The following is a 21,284-nucleotide window of genomic DNA, read 5'->3' as shown; positions in this document are numbered from 1 at the left end:
TTCAATCTTAATCTATAATCTGACGGTTAATTTTAAACAATTTATGCTAAAGCAACACCAAAAACATAAATATAGCCAATATGTGGGAAGCAATAGCGAAAGTAAAGTTTGAATTAGAACTTGCCTCCATATATTTCCAGTGTAATTACATCACTAATGCTGGATGTGTGCACATTAGTTGCGTTGCATGTATAATTTCCACTGTCCTGCATTGTTGGGTCGGTAATTGTAAATGTAAACTTTTCTTGGTGACGTTTTTCAGTGGATACGTTGTAGACATTTGCTGTTACAATCGTTTCTTTAAATTGAAGCGTAACATCGAGGATTTTAGGGGCTGATTTCACTTCACAATTGATATTCAATGACTTTCCGATGAATCCTTCTGCATAATGTGTAGAATTAATTATGATAGGCGAATCTGTAAAACAAATTGAGTAGAGCACATAAAGGAATCATTATAATACCTTTTGTATCTCGTTCCAGACGTCTTTGAATAATGTAGAGTATATAAGTTTTTCTCCGAGATTTCCAAAATGATATTGTGTTTCGGCAATGTCATTTTTAATTGATAGTGATGTTTTTTTTTACGTACACTGTTTATACAAAGTCCTCAGAAATGGTCCTGATTATTTTTAACTGTAATTTGTTCCATGTTTGACTAGAGTACCGATTCTGGATTGTAGATAATTATACTAAAGGTCGATTCATAATTAGTTGTAATGTTGTACTTTATATTTAAGTGTCTGTTGTTTATACTGTACAAATTTCTCCTTTGGTCAGTGGATGTGTGTTTTGTAATAATGAAAAGTATATAACGACTGAGTAAACATCCAGAAAAACAGTTACCTCCTTGCAAAAATCTTTTGACCTGACATTAAAAACCTGTCTGAGTAAGTCTCTGTCCTTAATTCCAACTTGCCGAAATATGTGCCCAATGAAAAAAATCCTCAAAGTCACACATAATGAGTTCCTAGTACATTTAATTTAAGCAATATTTTAATTGTCCCGATTTGCTTCAGAACTCTCCATTTGAACTCATGATATGTAAAATTAAGCATTTAGTACTCATATCAACAATATAATCAACATAATTCAAAATCCTGCTCTATCCCATTATAACTAAACTTCTGTGTAAATACATGTATTGCGTAGCAGTGCCAGTTGTATCCAGGTTTGAATGAAACATAAATCATAGATGAACTATAACTTTTATTATTTTATATTCAATTTTGGCCCTTGGGGAATCTACTCAGCTAAAATTAAAATTTTTGCTCCATGCCTAAACCAAGAGCCTATGTGCGTACTGAAAAGTAGCAAAGTAAAGACCCCTGGCTTGACATCACACCAATCCAATTGGAACTATGGTTTTAAATAAATGCGTGAGGCTATCAGGAAGCATATGAGGCTATCAGGAAGCCTATGAGGCTATGTCTGAGGAAGCCTATGAGGCTATTAGGAAGCCTATGAGGCTATGAGGAAGCCTATGAGGCTATGAGGAAGCCTATGAGGCTATGAGGAAGCCTATAATGATGCTATGAGGAAGCCTAGTATGTGGCTATGAGGAAGCCAAGTAGTGTTGATGTTGAATTGGTGTTGGAATGAATTTGTATGAAATTTGACAGTTTATCCCCAGAAATTCTTGGGGGATGAGTGAAATTTTTGAAACGACCAGTGATAAAATTTCATAAATGTCCAGACATGATGGACTTGCTTCAGATGCTGAGGTTATTTATCTGATCCATGCCTAAACCAGCAGCCTATGTACATGTGCGTACTGAAAAGTAGCAAAGTATAGACCCCTGGCTTGACATCACACCAATCCAACATAGCTCCTAAAAATAAATTTTTGCACTACTTGTTGCTGAGATCTACTGATATGAAATGGTGTTGGAATGAATTTTTAAGCAATTTTGTAACATATACATATATGCAGAAAAATCAATAAGAATCTTATATAAACTGTGCTGAGATTGATTCCCCTGTCATGGCAATATTGAAGGTGTAAAGTTGGGGTTTGTGGGTGGCAAGTTTTTAGCTAAGCCACTTTTTGAGCAAAAATTATTCTTTTAACTGCTTAATCTGCATTGAAAAAACTGGACACTAAAGGCAGCATGTACTGGTTTTCAATATACAACTACTTAATGGGATATTCCTAAATGGGAGGAGCTAAACTAAACCCAAGTGTATGTGCAAACAAACAAAGGATAAAGGAAAGCCAGATGCCACAAGTGGTCACTAATTAACAAAACATGTATATTTGTAATGGAACTGATGTAATTAAACACCCTGCTAAGAACACCTGATAAACTCACATGTAGCTGATTAAGATAAGATAATAAATCTGTTTCTTCTCAATAGTAAAGAAAAAAAAAACATCCTGGGATAATCCTAAAATAATGACTACTGAGTGTAATGGAAATCAAACTATGTATAAACATAACTTATATAACATATAAGTAACTATATATATTGTATGTATAGTTTGTATGACGCAAACACTAACACCCCGCTGGTGTTTGCCCCCGATGTAAAGGGGTAGTTTCTCAATAAATATATATATATATACATCACAGATAACCACGGATATGCTCAAACTGGTGTGACTACAATCCCGTCCTCTTTTTATCTTTTGTGGCATCAGTTAATGAGACGAGCAATTTGACGGGATTCAATAGTAGAGCAGATTTTGCTTACTCTTCCGGAACACCTGATATCACTTCCAGTTATTGGTGGTGTTCGTATTGCTCAGATATAAGTATTTTTGTAGTGTTTTGTTGACATGTATTGGTGGTGTCCGTATTGCTCAGATATAAGTATTTTTGTAGTGTTTTGTTGCTCAGATATAAGTATTTTTGTAGTGTTTTGTTGACATGTATTGGTGGTGTTCGTATTGCTCAGATTTAAGTATTTTTGTAGTGTTTTGTTGACATGTATTGGTGGTGTTCGTATTGCTCAGATTTAAGTATTTTTGTAGTGTTTTGTTGACATGTATTGGTGGTGTTCGTATTGCTCAGATATAAGTATTTTTGTAGTGTTTTGTTGACATGTATTGGTGGTGTTCGTATTACTCAGATATAAGTATTTTTGTAGTGTTTTGTTGACATGTTTGTCTTTTCGTCGTTTCCGATCTCTTTTTTTGCCATGGCGTTGTCAGTTTCTCTTCGACTTATAGGTTTTTGAATGTGCCCTTGGTATTTTCCGCCTCTTTCTTTAGTGAATAAATGACACAACGAGGAAAGCAGCGAGGATACACGGTATATCGTTCTTAACTATTAGAATCCACAATTATACTGTTGAGCGAAATTTTGATATAGATTTCCACATTTACTGTAAAACCATAAATTACTGGGTCAATATCCCTAATGCGCCTCAAATTATATTATGTAAATAAAAAATATCTGTAAAATTATGTTGGACATGTTGCCATTTTTAATAATTGACTGACCGTTACCATTTTTGCTGTCTCGAAGAACAGATGACCATAGGATAAAGATGTGAAACTACTGAGTTATTAAATGTTTGAAAATAATTTCATCCAAATTAGTAGGAATCTTACTGTGTTAAAACAGGAATTTTCACTTGGAGATGACCCATCACAAAGGGCCCTTCGGGGTTTGCTAAATTTCTGAAAAAAATAACTCGCAAAAGGAGCCCCGAAAATATAACCACATAAACAGAAATGGGACAGTCGCATCTCAAAGGTCCCTTCGGGTTTGCTTAATTGCGGATTACATGGTACACCTGAAATTTTAACGACATATGTGAGAAGGTCTCACCTTATAAAGAACGAGCATCATACATACCCAAGTATATAATATGGACAGGGGTGTTGAAAAAAATGTTACTATTAACGCCTACCTGAAATGAATTGCGCATACTAACCCATCTGCGTGTGATATAGCTCCTCAAAATCATACAAATGAATAAAACATTTATTTTTGATTTTATGTCTTTTGCGAGGATGTAAACCTTAAAATTATCTGTAACACTCCAATCCCCAAAAGTTTCAAAGGGTTTTTCGTGCCTAGCGTTCACTAAAAAAAGGTCAACAATAAAAACATATAGGATGCCTGTCTACTCATTTCGAATTTATACTTTTCAGATACACATATGAATAAAAAGAGATGCGATGTAATATATAACATGTAATATGTAAAGTTCTAAATCGTCTTAATTCTATAAAAGCTGTGAATAAAGTAATCAGAAACAATTTGCCTTTATAATAGATTATAAAAACACAAAAACGTATGATCGCAGCTACTGAAAGCTATTTATGCAGATATGAAAATGACATCCTACACTTTAATATCTATTGTTGCACTTAATAGAAGGTTACATACAGAAACTTCTTCAACAGTACAAGAAGACCTGAGTGTTTGTATTGTTCACAGCAAACTAAACAGACAATCAAAAGAAACATCTGTGTGTTGCTTCAAACTAAATATAATAAACAGGAAATTAAAAGTCTATTCCAAAAATACCAGATGCTCTGATTTAACAACAACAGTATACCTATATAACCAGTCAGGATTCTACTTCGTCAAAATTATCTCCCCATTATGCCATCGCAAAAATGGAAGACATTGTAGGGATGACGCGCTGCCAATTTAGCACTTGAAATCCGATAAATTTATCCACATAGCACCATTACGATCCTTATATGCCAGTTGTATTTTAAAAGACAAATGTATCTACTAGCTATTTAGCATCATTTAATGTACTTTTCTGCATTTAGTCAACTTAAAACTATTCACTGATCGGTTGTCAGGGGGGAATTTTCGACAGTTCAAAAACATTTAAAAAAATTCTAATTAAATATTTCTTGGAAGGGCAGACTAAACATTTTCAGAGGTTGAAGACTAATAACCCTAGACAACATACAAAAAAATTAAGTTTTTTTGAAGATATGCATTTTTAAGATCCACTTGTAAAGTCGGTCGTCAAGTACTTTTAGTAAAAAAAATTTATTCGAACACACATACTCTGTTGTTATGACTTATTAGAAAGGTATTTCACTTGACATATATATTTCATTTTTTAGAACTGTGAATTTATAATGTTATTAAATCAACCTGTAGCCTAAATATATAAAAATAATAGATTCTGAAGCGAGATGATGTATCAAATATTTTTGCTTCATACGTTTTCAAGACAGAATAGTAAACTCAAACACGAACATAAAAAGGTGTACTCGACTTTCTCTTTTCGATGAAATGATTGCCCATTTTAAGGAATTTTCCCCAAAAAACTGTCGCCGGGGCCAGAGATGCAAATTAATGATTTAAAAAGATCAATCTATTATCTTTCTGTGGTATTTGTTTCGGCTGAATTTATGCTTATGCACAAAACAGATCCACATGTATTTGCACCTACCGCAATCGACTGTTTTATGAAAATTTGTCTATAATTTAAAAGTGTCAAATATCTCGAGGCTCCATACTATAATTAAGTAAAAACACGTATATAAGATACATAAAATCCTAAATTATGCACCTTCATTAAACTTTTAAAGCCCATAGAAACAGATGTAAACAATTCAAATATACCAATTTGGTCTTTTTTTACCTTCTCTAATAAAGAGTTCTATTTCTTTCGTTTAATTTCAACTTGGTATCCGTCTGTATAACCTTTATCAAGAAGTATATTAAAGCAAAGTAAAATATCTTGCCATTTAATAGAGTAATGTTTCTAGCAATTTAAATATTAAGACGTCGCTGCAAATACGTGCATATCGAAGCAACTGAGAAATGTACACTCCGTACGATGGAATAAACGGAACATCATTATCATTGAAAGGAAACTTAAATATAGGAGAGATAATGTCGTACGAGTATTTCCATGAGAAATTCAAATATCAAGGTCTGAAAAGGACATCGGTCACTTTCAATTTTTGATTTCGTTAGAATAAGTTAAGATGGATGAATCTTACATGTATCAGTTGTAAATTAGGAAATTTTCTCAATTGTTTAAAGATTACATAGCATCTATATATTTGCATGTATTGATTCATTTCATAATAAAATCAATCATACCAACAAAATATCCACATATTTTGCTGTAAACAGAGCAGACCCCGTTATTTTATGCAACTTTCGATTTACAATGACTGTGCATTTGGAATTAGGTAAATGCAATAAATCAATCAGAAAAAACTAATAATTGTTACAATTTAATATAAAAAAAATGTAAGCGTAGTATCTGCAAGGAGGACAGACATCATGCATGAAAGCTGTCCTTGGAATAAAAATGTGCCATAATTCCAGGTACATGTACAAACGGTATATAAAAGAGCACCATAGAGACATATTAACGAAGGTATAGCTATTCGAAGTCCGTTTTCTTGTAAGGAAAACAAAGCATAAACAAGCACTTCATATATAAACAGCACCATAGCCTACCTTCGTTTACGTTGAATATAACACCACATTAGGTATGACGTAATACAAAAATTAAATTCGGGAACGAGGCTGTGCATTTTTGACAATAAGTTACGTGCACGATTTTGTTGCTTGAAGCTCTGTTCCCCTGAATACAGACAAAAAGTTTTTTTATGTAAATAATCATAATTGCAATAACTCCAGACGAGGTAAGACAAGACAATGCAAGTGTCTCCTTCTATGCATGCATCACCCGTCATACATTTACAAAATCCTAAACAGTAAGTGGTAAAGCTAGGAAATCTACAAATTCTGTATTTATAATCAGGTGATCGATATTTGACCCTTGCAGTGAAATTAAAATAATAAAAACATGGTGTCATATTATATCAACTGATACTCGTTCAAATTCTCTGTCAGATGGTATGCTACTACTACTGTATAGGTCACATATATAAGTATCTCTTCATCATTTCATTGCTTTTTATAAACAAAACGAGCTAAATTATGTAGAAAAGAAAGGTCAACTCACATCCAAGTATAAAATCGTTACTGCAGTTGAAACCTATGGAATTGTTTGCACAGCATCTATAATATCCAATATCGTCTGTAGTAGTCATTGATATGTTGAGCGATGGTTCTTGTGGAGTAGATCCGTTGTACCGAATATCTGTTTTATCTATTATTTCGTCGTCTTTCTTCCACCAAACATCCGTTATTTCTGGATACGCGTCAATCATGCACTCCAAATGTACGTCTCCACCAAGATTCAGCGGGTATATTTCAAATGTTATTTGAGGATTAGGGGTTTCTGATTGATAAGAAAATACACGTATATATAAATGTATATATATTCATGTATATGTGTGTCTTTATGTGTGTGTATAACATTTTGTTCGATGTATTGTTGAATTTTTACCAAAACAAACACATTTAATGGTTAAACATATGTTAATTATCTTTGGTTTACTGTGTATTGTTTTGTTGCCTGTTGTTTATTCTCACCTATTTGATTGGCCATGACGTTATATACATAATGTATACCTTTCTTTTACTTATGGTTTTCATTATCTCTTTTGTTTCGTCTTAAATCGTTTACAAAAATGTACTTTTTTAAATTTTTGTATTAAATTATACAGCATCAGAGATTCATGAATCCTGATAGAATGATAAATTATTTTTTTTAAAGTAAATCGTCATAACAACACTTAAATAAACAAACAACTTAATTTTTTTATGGGTTGTTTTTTCAAGTAGAGTTGTCATAAATAAACTGACCTTCAAATATGAATACGGTTACATTGTCATCATTTTCGCCATTCTGATTAGAAACAATGCACTGATACGTAGCTGTGTCCTCAAGTATAAAATCAGATTTAAAAAGCCATAAGTTGCGAGAAGCTCCGGAAAAACTAACACTAAATTTATCTGGATGAGTTGTTTCATTTAAAACTGTTTGTCCATTTTTTCCATGCTTGATCCATTGTAAACTGGTAATGTTAGCAAGCGATACAAATGCACACTCTAATGTCATATTATCGTGTCTATGAACATACATACTGCTGTTTCCGGGAGTTATATATACGGTTGGTTTATCAGAATCTGAAATGTCGAAAATATTATTTTAAGTTTGCCTTGTTATGAGTGTTACGAGAAGAACTACGGATTTTGTTTGTTTTTTAACACAATATTAAAAATATTTACATAAAAAATTTTCACATGAAATACATTATCGATAAATAATAAAAGGCCGTCTATTCGCTACAACTTCGATAGAAGACAAACAACAAACTATATCACTAAATATCCGTTTTCAGTCTAACAAGATTATGTGGTGTGATAACAATTTAGTATCTCCAAGCTGAAGAAACTATTTGGATTCATTGCATTGATAATACTTTTTATCGCACCGCGGGTAAATTATGACGTTGTGATTGGTTTAACGCCGTCACGTGGTGACCCCCTATGGCTATGGATCCGTAGGGGGCTAGTAAATTTCATATGGGGTTCATGACGCCACGTCTACTGTTAATGGTGACGTCATCTATTGATGTTGTTGTATTTCATTGATTATTTTCTACAAAACGCAGCAGGAAAAGTCCCGCGTGCGATAAATTCGTTATATGGTTCACTACTGACCCCCTACGGACCATAGAGGGTGAGTAAAATTACATACTTTATATTAATCTGAATTTAACCACCTGGCTAAGAAGACAATTAATTTATCAGCATTTCTAGCATTTATGTGTACATATAAATTAACATATTTGGCCTTGAACAACTTTCAGTAGGTTCAAGTACTCTTAGATTGATACTTTTTTGTTTTTTGTCATTTTGATGTCCTTTAACAATCTTCTTCAATGTTGCGCTGTTACTCTGTGGTCCAAGGTTTGTGTAGTTTTAGGCGTTTACAAGCATGCTTATCAATACTATGTATGTGCCTGTTCCAAGCCAGGATCCAGGAGTCTGTCATAATTGTTTTTCGTTTAATGTTATTTACTTAAATCATGCCGATCGCTGTCCCTTTTGAAAATAAAAATACTGTTTGTCTTTAAGGGGTCTTGTATATATACTAGATTATCGTACGGTATTGGGTTAACTTATCATTGAAAGACATGCGATGAACTGTACATCTTAACATCATTGTTATTTGTTTTATTGTAGAGAGTTATCTTGCTGACAACCAAAACACATCTCCCTTTTAAATACAGATAATTCTAATTATGGTTTGAGCAAAAGCACTAGCTGTAGCCTGATTAATTTGCCGCTATCGGCAACACAGCCATATACCTAACCAGGCCGTACTTTGACCTATAATGGTTTACTTTTACAAATTGTGACTTGGAAGGAGAGTTGTATCATTGGCACTTATACCACATCTTCTTATATCTACTTATAAAGCCTCAATTGTGAATAATAGGGACTATGGAAGGTTCGATATGACTAACGATTAATTTGAATAAACTTGAACAAATTGGTAGCAACTTGTGATCGTAAAACCAATTGGAACTTCTTAGAATAAATAAAATATTTCGAAAACAAAAGTTCCTTGAAAAAATTGAAGTGAACTTGAAACGACTAATGAAATGTCCGGAGCAATGAAACATTGTGTAGAACGGTACTATATACCTTGCTAACAAACGAAACATAAAATCCATATGCTCTTGAATTTCAAATTACCTGGATCAATAAGTAAGCGACAATAGTATTCCGAGTTTCTCTCGAAAACAAATAGCAACATTTTCCATAATAGCAATGGCAAACATTCTACTCGCTTCTTTTAAACTTAGCAACAACTGCAACTACAACCATCAACACCATCAACTCTTACTCCCCCCTTTCCTCATCATGTTTTCTTATTTTGAACAATGATTTTAACCCTAGATTTCTAAATTTTACCACTGAACGTCAAGCAAACTACAATCAGGAAATCAAACTGAATGAAGTTTATATGTAGTTCATAGGTTATATTCATTTTTGTTAACAAACCTGTAGGACATTTGTCTAATACTATAGTCGGATCTTTAGCGTCACAATCAGGATGATCTATAAACACAATTAAAAATAAATTATTTTGGAATTCGAATTATGGTTCAAACTAAACCATAAATTACAAATACCTTATCCATGTACAAACGCCTTATCTTGACTCATTGATGTCGACATTCGAAGGATTGTCATAGATTGCCTCCGCGCCAGGTTTTTTTTTACAAAAAAAAAATGTTTTCAAGGCTCTTCCAGTTAGTTATTGTTTTGTCCTCAAACTGTTTTTATTTGAGCGACACAGACGAGGCATGAGAAGTGGAAACCCTCGTCGGGAGTATCAAATTATACGCATGGTAGTTTCGATTATTTTTTTCAAAACGGTCATAATTCTATCCCCTTTACTTTAATTTGATCGTATATTTGTTCATTTTGTCAAATCCCAGTACGAAACTTTTAATAAAACGTAATTTATTTGTTAGTTTAAAATGTCGAATATAATTTGTATCCCGTGTACATCAGATGCGGATTTAGGGGAGGGGGAGGGGGCATGGGACTCGGTCTCCACTTATGGAGCTTCATATATAATAAATGCATAGACTTTTTAAAAGTATCACTCCAAACATTGGCTTGCCAGGGGTTCCCCTTTTTTCAAAATCCGGGATCCGCACTTGTTCATGAACTCTCAATGTTCTAATTAGCCGATTGCGGATATGGCGCTTTGCTTTTAATCGTAGAATATATTCGATAAATTGTATTCCTACAGTATGTTTATATATATAGTGTATGATATATACCATTCATTTAGTCCTGAAATAGTTATTTAGGATATACATTTGTATGACTCGATTTGGAATTATGATACATTGTACGAAGACTTGTTTACTGACGGAAACCGTATGCTGCTATTTTATGTAGTGTATTTTAGATAGTTGCTGCACTTTCGTCCTATATCGTGTTTTCCATTATTTTGTCGGTCTCGCTCCAACTTATGTGTTGATTCTCCCTTGGATACCTTCCTCCTCGTTTATGTTAACCTCGAAATATCTTTTGGGTAATTTTTGTTTGTAATATTGCTGTCTAATTGACGTATACTTTGTATCCCCTTGTAATCATATTTTTTATCCCCTTAAGCTTGTAATCATATATTAATTTCAAAGGGTATAGTATAATTAGACTCAAGCTTTAACGTCTTATACATGTATTATTGAAAATGTTTTTATTTAAAGACTATCTGTGCTCTGATCGTATGTTTGTAAAATCCTCTAACAACAGATTAATAAATCCACATTTGAAATTAACAAGTTGATAGTCTATTAATTTTGTTCATTTACTGCTACATGACGAAATCAATATTATAATTGATTATAGTCAAATACCAATATTCATCTTTTTCTTAACAATGTGCTTTTGGCAATTAATTTGAATAAACAGCACCATTGAACAAACGGTATCTTTCCCCTAGTGATTTTGTACTTCGAAATTTACCTCACGTAAAACGATATAAGTGGCTTGTATTTCGCTCCATGGTCATTCCTATGTCAATTCAGAACAATATTGTTGTCTTTATACTCCTTTTGTTTACGCCAATTTATACAGTTATGAATTTAGGCATGACAATCATGCTTTCCGGTTACAAAATTGGCGTCACCCACGGTTAGCAAAAATAATACCTAGCATGGAAAAGTGATAAAGATATCGTCATTATAGTAAAATGACTCTTGAGGTTGGGGGTTAGTGGTGTTACTTCCCTTTACCTAGTAGATATATAATCGCCATCCATTAGCTGCGCTAGTGGAGTACTTCTTTAACTCAAATTGACAATTGGTAGAGCGGTGGCTAACTGTGCATGCCAGGGGTCCGGCATCGAATCCCGGCTGGTACAGTAAGGAATTTTGGAGGGCAAATCATGCTCTCCGGTTACCAATTACACATGATTAACGGAATGACACAATGACGTATCAAGAATCAGTTCGAAATAAATGACTACAAATTATCATCATGTATAACAAAAATAACATTACTTGAAAGTTTTTACACATTATTGAAGTATTATAACAGATAAATCACTAAGTCAAAGGTTCAGTAACAACACATTATTTCAAACTTTTACTATATTATTTCATTGATACATTGTACACATAGGTAGTTTGGAAATGTCTGCTGTAACTGTTTTTTGTTTATTGTTGTAGCATTTATCAGGCAGTTAGTTTTCTCTCTTGCATAGTTTCACACTATTTCATCCCGGTTTTTTTTATAGATTACACTAGGTATTGGATTTTATTCATTGTTTAAAACAAGGTTTATTTTATCACATCTTTTTACTTTGCTCTAAACGAATAATTGTTTCTATTTATTGGTATCCTATCACTTCTCTTTATTTTCATACAAGTATATATTATACTGTTAACTATTTAAAATATATATGCAACATTAAGGTTTTGATCTAAATTTGATAGCGTTGAAGGGACATTGTCTCCAATGGACACTTATCCATTTTTGATTACTATATTGTTCAACAATATAATTTTTAAAACTTACCGTAAATTTTACTTGTTATTGAAAATTTTGTTACAGTTTTGACTTTGCTTTCATCTTGTTCAAGTTCAGACGCTACAATGTAATGTCATTATAAAATACAGTTAAATAACACAGAATGTCTGTATTAGAAAAGGAAAATGTGTACAGAGTAAATGGAAACTTAGACCATTTCTCATGGTTTTGTGCCCTTAGTAATTAATATATCTGTTGAGTGTATCAATACAATTATGTAATATAACTGTACCTTAACATGGTGTCGAAGTTATAAAGGATTTCTTCAATTTTTTTTTTTAACATTCATAGATCAAGAAAGACATCTTAGGCACACTATAAAATACATGCGATTCTATGAAAATCGTTGCAATATAAAGTCTATGTATCTATATATATTGTAACGTTTCAGCATGTTCGCTGTTCAACTTTTTTCGTAACTGTGCCGTTCTTAGACAGGTCATGTCGAGTATTAGTCACCAAGTTTCTTTTTACTAATTAAATTAATAATACACACTATTTCATAAACGTAAAATGTTTATAAATGAAATTACTTTAATTGCCAGACTTGGAATCTTTCCTTCGTGGGTATAGAAAGAGGTAACATCGAGCGAGACAAAGATTGTTTCAGTTTGGAGAGGGGTCAAGGATTCCAATTTCTTATGATAGTGTGTTGTATCTTGTATATAGAAGAATTGGTATATTTTCTACATATGGTCTTAAATGAAAGTCAATAAATTCATATATTATATATGTTCCGGACCATATGAGTATTTAGACCATACGTGTATGGTGATGACCATATGCGTATATATCCATATGGTCCGACCATACGCGCATGGTCCGGTTTATTAACACGATGAACATTGAAAAGGTGTCCCTTAAATTAAGAGTTTCTAAAAATGAAATTTTTACTTATTCCATCATATGGTAATCATTTTCTGCATAATTAATTTGATAAAGTGAACTTTACTTACAAATAAGAATTATAGTAAAATCATTTTACATGGTCAATATTGATTTGTCCTTATATTTGTACGAAACGCATTATGTCAAATTATGAAAATAACTTCAAGAAATATCCAAATGAACTGTTAAACAAGACGTCAATTGCTGAACTCACAGACATTTTGGTCATTGAACCCTCTTTCTTTTCTTTTTTTAAATTTTCTTTTGGTGTTTTAAATAAATCAAAATTTTTCAAATATTTCAAATTGTTATTAGTTATTTAATGTGTTCTTGCTCCTATTTATACAAACTTACAATAACAGAAAAGTAGTATGAAAAGGAGAAATAACACAATAATTAAATGAAAATAAGTTGACATTAGAAGAATTTTTTTTCTCTTAAATAATTATTTAAACACTATTAAAAAAGAAAAAGGTCCACGAGCAAAATGCCGGTGGTTTCACTTACCGACGAAAAGGTCGACAAGATAAAACGCTCTAAATTGATAATAGCAAATGCACGATAACAGATACACCAAGATTCAGAAAATAGATAAAGGAACCAGTTAATAACTCGTGTCGGTTTAGGTTCGGAGAAAGAGCTGTGTTCTCCTTCGATGAAAGTTATAATTTATTAAAAATACCTTTATGGTCCAAATACTCATATGGTCTGGCCCTTTAATAACCAAACGAGTATAATACTCATATGGTCCCGACGTGACCATACGCGTATGGTAGGACCATATAGGTATAGGCATATGGTCATTACCATACACGTATGGTCCAAATACATGGAGAACGTCTAGATAATAGTCAATGATCCATATATATATTTTGTTACGTGTCCACCTCGTGTGAAGTCTGCAACTGTCAAGACTTAATGGATTTGGAAACCTGGTGATAATTTGCTTTAAGCAACCACTTATTGTAAAGCTACTCATTTGTTAGAGCGAGGAGTGTAAATGGGTGTACAGGACTGGGTCCCTGAAAACTGGGTTTACGTTCATTCAGTGCTCATCAGTCTCAGTTCTGATGTTGACAAACTTCTGGGTTGAATAGTAGTACCGATTGAAGTTAATTATTTAATTCAGAAACAATGATTTACTGATGGTTATATTAGATACTAGGTGATTTACGCCTGCAAATATTAGAAATATGAGAAATATATAAATAGTCACAAAGATTAAGTAAGCAAATCGTAGATCTGGATAGTCGTGGTCAAGCAATATGACTTAATGCAATACTTAGCAATTATAGATTAATAATTATATATGACTTATGATGTGTTCTTTAATGGTATAATCGGACTCTAGGACAGAAACAATAGAGATCTTTTCAGTAGATATGTAACTAATTTCTATTAGATACATGTTCCTAAATAACAGGTTTCGCTGGGTTCCTTTTCGTATAGAACTCGGCGGAGATAGTATAGACTTTTATACCAAAAATCTGCATGTTGCCTTTTGCCCAGTTGGACCACAACTGACGGAAAAGCAAATCGCACGCTCTTTTATACAAAAAATATGACTGCAAAATGACATTTCGAATTTAAAGACTCAATACGTGACGTTACCGACACTTTTAACGACAATCACTTTGTCTACTGATTTACGGCAATCGTTCTAAACGTACATAGCTGATCTTTCAGTGTAAACAATCTTACAAATAATTGACCAGGTTATCCCTACGAAGCTGTACATGATAAATAAGTATGACATGACCATAATGCATTATGTTATCTAAAATCATCTAAATAATGAAAGTTCAGCACCACGGAAATGATCAGAAAGAGATGAAACAGGTAAATGCATGCGTTACTGTTTACGTTGCATTTTGGACGTTCTCCATCGGATAACCTGTGGTTATACAGGGCTAGGAGTAGTACCACTTTCTCCCAAACATAATGTATCATTTAATAACGGCAAATAGAATATCATTGTAATAGATAAGTCGTTTAAAAACTTGTTTTAGACGCGAACAATTTCTGTCAGAAGTGACAAAGTCCATATTTCATTTGAGAAAATTTTGTGCATTAAAAGACAAAAAATGAGATGAAACTTAAATAAATTCTTCAAGGTTTTATGCACTTAGTTAATATAATTGTTGAGTGTACTGAAAACTGCGTCGAAGTTATATAGGATGTCTGCAAATTTATGATTTTTTTACATTTATAAATCAAAAACAAAGTTATTATTATGTGTCAAACTATTATAACATACATACGATAAGTAAAATCGTTGCAATATATATGTTAGCGGCAATAAGTGAAATTAGGCATTAGGCTTAAATCCTAGGCAATAAGCTAACGCCTAGGCAGTAAGCCTATTGCCTAAATAATGTTAGGCATTAGTCTTAAATCCTAGGATTTAAACTTAAATCCTGAAAATTATGTCCAGGCATTAATGTTAATGCCTAAAATGAAAATGAGAGTAAATAAAAAGAAATTTGTTCAAAGTTAAAATTCATTTTGTACATGATAAAATAATAAGAACTAAAGTTTTTATATGTCAACTACCTGAAATAAAATCATTAGTAAAATATTGATAACAAAACTCATTGAATAAACCACTTAAAATATATGTCAACTTGTTGGATAGTTGTTTCATTGGCAATCATATCACATCTCTTTATTTTAATATTGATAGAAAATTGTCTGGGAATTTATTTGTTATTAGCATTAATTCGGATATAACCAAAGCTGTAAATTCACGACCTTTGTTTCTTTGCTGTTTATGTTGCACACCAAATATTGTGAAAACATCAATTAAAAAATTAGAAGCCATTTTTGAAAAGCACATTTTGGCGTAAGAGATTTTACAATATAAAATTGTGTTATGTGATCTTGTTTCACCATAAGACAATATAGTTTCAATCTGACTTTGATTGAAAATCCATTAAATCAACCCGTCCTCTTTTGTATAACTTTTTAGATAAAATGGGTTTTACTACTACCCCCTTCTCTTTGCACTTTTTATCGTGTTACAATTTTAACAAAATGGAAGATATAGTACAGTGGAATCATGGAAATGGTTAACAAAGCCATTATTAGTTGTTTTCTTTATTGTATGACCTACAATAATAATAGGCCACTATGACCCTTTTCTTTATGTGTTTTCCCAAAATACCATACAAATACCATACAGTTCCTCTAGAAAAAAACATAAACTATACAATTTTCCTCATCATTCTTTTTTACTTTAGTAACTATGGTAACCAGTCATTCAAAACTCTAATGGTAAAAATTTCGTACTATTTTTAGTTGTAATAGTCTATAGCTGTCTTCTTTTCTGGTGCCAAAAGTTTAAAATTTGCTAAATGATCATTGTACATTTGCCTTGAGCATATGATCTTTGATTTCCCGATTCAAAATTATATTCCGCAAAGGTTCAAGGAATTTGTTCTCGCTGAAATGCTTTCAGATAGAATTTTCAATTCCCCCTTTTCTATTAGACGCAATTACTTGTTTAAAACTATTATTTTTGCAATACCACAAAGAAATATGAATAAGTTCTGCTTTGAATACGAACAGTTGAAGATCTTTTAAATGAATGTATATCAACTTTTGGAATATGATTTTTAAAATATTAAACATAAAGAATATTTCACCGAATGTTCATGTATTTGGAATATAAAACAAAATTCCCAAGTTTAACTTATTGCCTGAAACGACGTTCGGCAATAGGTTGAATAATCTTCATCAGATTTCAGGCAATAACTTAATGCCTAGGCGGCGTTAGCCTATTGCCTAGGATTTAAGCTTAATGCCTAATTTCACTTATTGCCGCTAACATATATATATTTATCGTTGAAATTTATTTAGACGTATAAATATGAAACAAATTAGTTATTTAAAATTTGTTTTGGACGCAAAATAGTTTATACAAAAGTCTATTTTAGTCATATTTCATTTTGATATTTTTTCAAGGAAAAAAAAACAAATTATTCTGACCAATACCTTAACCTGCAAAAAAAAAAAAAACAACTTCAAGAGCCTACAGTTTCAAGTATATCTTACAAATTGCTGTTCTTTCATTTGAAAACGTGTGAGATTTGTGTGACAGGCAGACAAAACATGACTAAAACAATTACAAATATTTTGTACTGTTGTGATGACGTTTGTTGGGTTGCTGTGTCATTGACGTACATGCATACCAATACACTTTCATCTTCTTTAAAAAAAATATATATTATTTGATCGTTTAATCTGCTCCGCAAGTTTGCAAATTTGACATGTTGACACACCAAAATCAGAATTAAGCTGGATTTATTTAATTTGATTTAATATGGGGAATATATTAACAATTAAAACTTGAAAAGCTGAGTATTTAGGAATGAAAATGAATTGATTAAAAGGTAATTCATTTATAAAAGAGACCAAAAACAATTAATGACAAAAATTTTACAAATCAGATGGAAAACATATCAAAGAAACTAAACAAACCATTCTTCATGGGAACACTGTCTGCTGTAGCCAAACGTACTTTCTTTTTGCAAATTTTAAAAGCTGACACACCAATAGAAGAATTAAGCTGGATTACATTGATTTGATTTATTAAGAGGAATATATTCTCAATTAAATGTTGAAAAGCTAAACATCTTTCGGGAATAAAAATGAATTAATCTAAATGTTATTTATTTATATAAGAGACCAAAATAATGAATAATTAGTATTATACAAATCAGAGAAAAACATATCATAGAAACTAAACAAACCATTCTTCATGGGAACACTGTCTGGTGTAGCCACAAGTACTTTCATTTTCCTCGCACTAACTGTTGAGTAGATTCCAGCATAGAAAAGTGTTCTACCAGCATTTGTATATACAAGTTGGAACTCTTTGTAACTATAAAACAAAAGTAGAAACATGATAGATATGAATATAGGTATACACAAAATATAATCATCCAAAACCATTTCACCTAAATGTTTCTAAATCAATGGACCATTTTATTCGAAGAACCATGTTTGTCGTAATGATTTGGACACACATTTATTTGTTTCACTTTCTAAACCTGACATCATTTTATGGAATGCTTTTAAAATAAATTCGCAATGCTAAAATAAATTCGCAATGTCATCAAATTCATCTTAAGAGGTTATCATTTCAGAAAAATAAGTTTTAAATACTTATGTAATATTTCGTCACGATGACAGAATTTCAAAATTTTAAGTGTGTTTGGTCAAAGCGTTGCACAATGTATATAACTTCAAGGTATATTCCAAAATACCAAGGAGGGAATGACATTACATCATTTATTTAACTCTTTCTCCCTTGCAAATTTTAAAAATTCAAATTTAACAGTCAAATATTCAATATTTTAAAAAGATTTTAGGGTTACAAGTTTTACCCCAAAGGGGAGATTCCATTCAAACAAGAGTGCACACGCTGACATGTCTCACCTGCCTAACTGATCATGATTGAATTTTTGATAAAAAGTCTTTTTAGTAAAGGTTTTTAATTTACTACAAGTATCACACAAATGGAAAGTTGTCACTGCCGATGGATGCTCCCCGAACCGCACATTTATTGAAAGAAAATGAAAACAATTGCCGTGTATATATGGTCTGTCTTGTACTCCACTGATTAACAATAGTTGTATGATTGGAGGGACAAAATAAAACATGTAATATTATTACAAATTTTTCATCTGTATAAACGTATAACAATCCATAATAGAATACCAAAGTTATCACATAAAAGCGCGACTAAGCAAGGACAAAATGCTCCAGGGAGTTTCAAATACAGGTATCTAGAAACCAAAATTTTTACCAAAAGCCCCAATATACAGAAACCTGATATTCCAAAACCTAATATACAGGGAAACAATCTTTTGGGGATACATTTTAAACACATTGGACAGGAGCTACCCTGACCCTGGATAACCCGACAAGAGGAGGGGGGGGGGGGGGGGGGGGGGGGGGGACATGGCCAATGATATTGCTAAAATTTAGAAAAAAAATACCTAGCATTTCAAGGAAACCAATTGTTTTCAAACGTTACTTTTTTGTAACAGTGACCTTTAATTTTGACCTATTAATCTCAAAATCCATATGCTTCTGTCCCTTTCATATAGCGTTTAATTCCATTCAAGCCAGGGAAACTCAAGTTACAACCGGAAACCATTTGTTTCGGAGACACTGACGGACAGACGAATGACGTACATAGCGACGACTATATGCCTCTGATTTTTTTTTTCGGGAAGCATAATAAACTTGTACACTTTGCAATCAATCCATACGTCAAATTTAGTGGACATTTTCAAATGGGAATCTGAGAATCGGACCAAATCATGCAATTTGAACATTAACATATGAAACGTAAAAATGAAATAATGTTCAGAGGACAGACAATTACACCTTATAACAATTCTATACACCAAATATTGTTAACCTATTTCTTAGTATCGGAGAAACAGGCCTTGCCACGAATATAACGGTGAACGATGAAAATATGGTCGAGGTCACTGGCAGATGAATCCTGCCAGACGGACATGTTCACCTTTCATTTAATCCATGCAACAAATATAGTTGTAATATAAATTGCATTTTTTTTATGTTTTAGAGAAATACATTGCTTAAAAAGACTGATGGGGGAAAACCATGGTCTATTATCTGCAATTCAATGTCGTATCATACTTCTATAACGTAACATGAAACCCAACTAGAATCTAAAAGGAAAGTTGGTGGAGCTTAGCTATGATGCAACATGTTCATTTTGATGTTATTCCATGTCTGAAGCTCCATCTCATTTTTGGGAGAAATAGATATGAAAATAAATCTGCACATATTCTGCGGCAAAAAACACACCTGTTTAAAAACAATGGATAGTAAAAAAGGAGAATCGAGAAGTCAAAAAGATACTATCTTCTTGATTAAACTCTAGGAAGACCAATGGTCGAACTTGACGGGGTGCGATGCGCTGTAGCCGATCACCAAATCGGCCAAGGCGGTTGGTGTTGCAAATCAAGGGAAACGGAGACAAATAAAACCTTAATATCATACTAATTATTCATACATTGGGGGATCTATAATATTATAACTAGTTTAACCCTCCGCATATTCAAGTGCCTGTCCTAAACCAGGGATATCGTCAGAGGTTGTCTTATTCCATATCTCAGTAATGTTCTTAGTTATTTAGAGAATTTGGCATTGATGACAGGTCTTTGATGCTTTCTTTTTAATAAATTCACATGCAAATGTTTTGAACTCATGACGATTTAGAGCACGAAATATTGTTTAAACACCTATTTATTGTTAAAGACTATTTGTTGCTTTATAGGTGTCTTTTGATTTTTCGTGTCATTGGGTTGTTGTCTCATTACTTAACACTACCAGCCATTAAGGCACTGACAATTCATCCCTTCATTATTGGCTTTTTCTGGGGGAGGGGGTAAATGAATTGTTTAATTTTAAATTTCCTTAAAAATAGTTTTATTTCAGAAAGGACGGGGAATATATAATTTATTTTGACTGAAGTATATTAAAAAAATAAAGGCAGCCTTGAATTTAAAAAAATGTTGTTCCTATATATTATCGAAAAAAAAGTTTTTTTGTTAATAAAGGTAAAACAAATAATAGTTTGCCCTTCATTCGTAAAAACACCTCCTTTATCGGAAGAATTTATACCTAAAAAATGGCTTGCTTGCATTTTTTTAATGGTTAGTTAGTATTAGCCAACACTACTATCTGTCCTTGACGTGATATTTCCTGCTCAGGACATTTTGTAAGATTAACTGTACTTATTTATTTGGGGCTACAAAATTATGCATACATCATTGGGGCCATCTTCCAACCGGTCGTGCCTGTCAGATCATTTCGGCCTTTCAGGCGACGCCGATAATTGCCGTTTTAAAAGTTTGCGCACGGGTATAATAGACAGGATCCATATGTTTACGATTGTTTGTTTGCGAAAGGTAGTGTTATTAGGGCAGCCCCGATATTCCG

The 21,284-nt window shown here is 32.5% G+C and overlaps 1 long non-coding RNA gene across 1 annotated transcript; it reads right to left on the bottom strand.

Annotated features, from left to right (window-relative positions):
- Positions 1-80: 80 nt before the first annotated feature.
- On the bottom strand, positions 81-7,970 carry LOC127728224 (uncharacterized). Its single transcript, XR_007994049.1, has 3 exons — positions 7,656-7,970; positions 6,910-7,188; positions 81-418 (listed from the first exon to the last, which is right to left on the bottom strand). It is a non-coding gene; the product is annotated as an uncharacterized LOC127728224 (long non-coding RNA).
- Positions 7,971-21,284: the final 13,314 nt, after the last annotated feature.

Source organism: Mytilus californianus, unplaced genomic scaffold, assembly GCF_021869535.1.
Source record: "Mytilus californianus isolate M0D057914Y unplaced genomic scaffold, xbMytCali1.0.p SCAF_2, whole genome shotgun sequence".
Taxonomy (NCBI): Eukaryota; Metazoa; Mollusca; class Bivalvia; order Mytilida; family Mytilidae; genus Mytilus; species Mytilus californianus.
The sequence above is the reverse complement of the archived record's forward strand: the minus strand, read 5'-3'. Positions and strand labels throughout refer to the sequence as shown.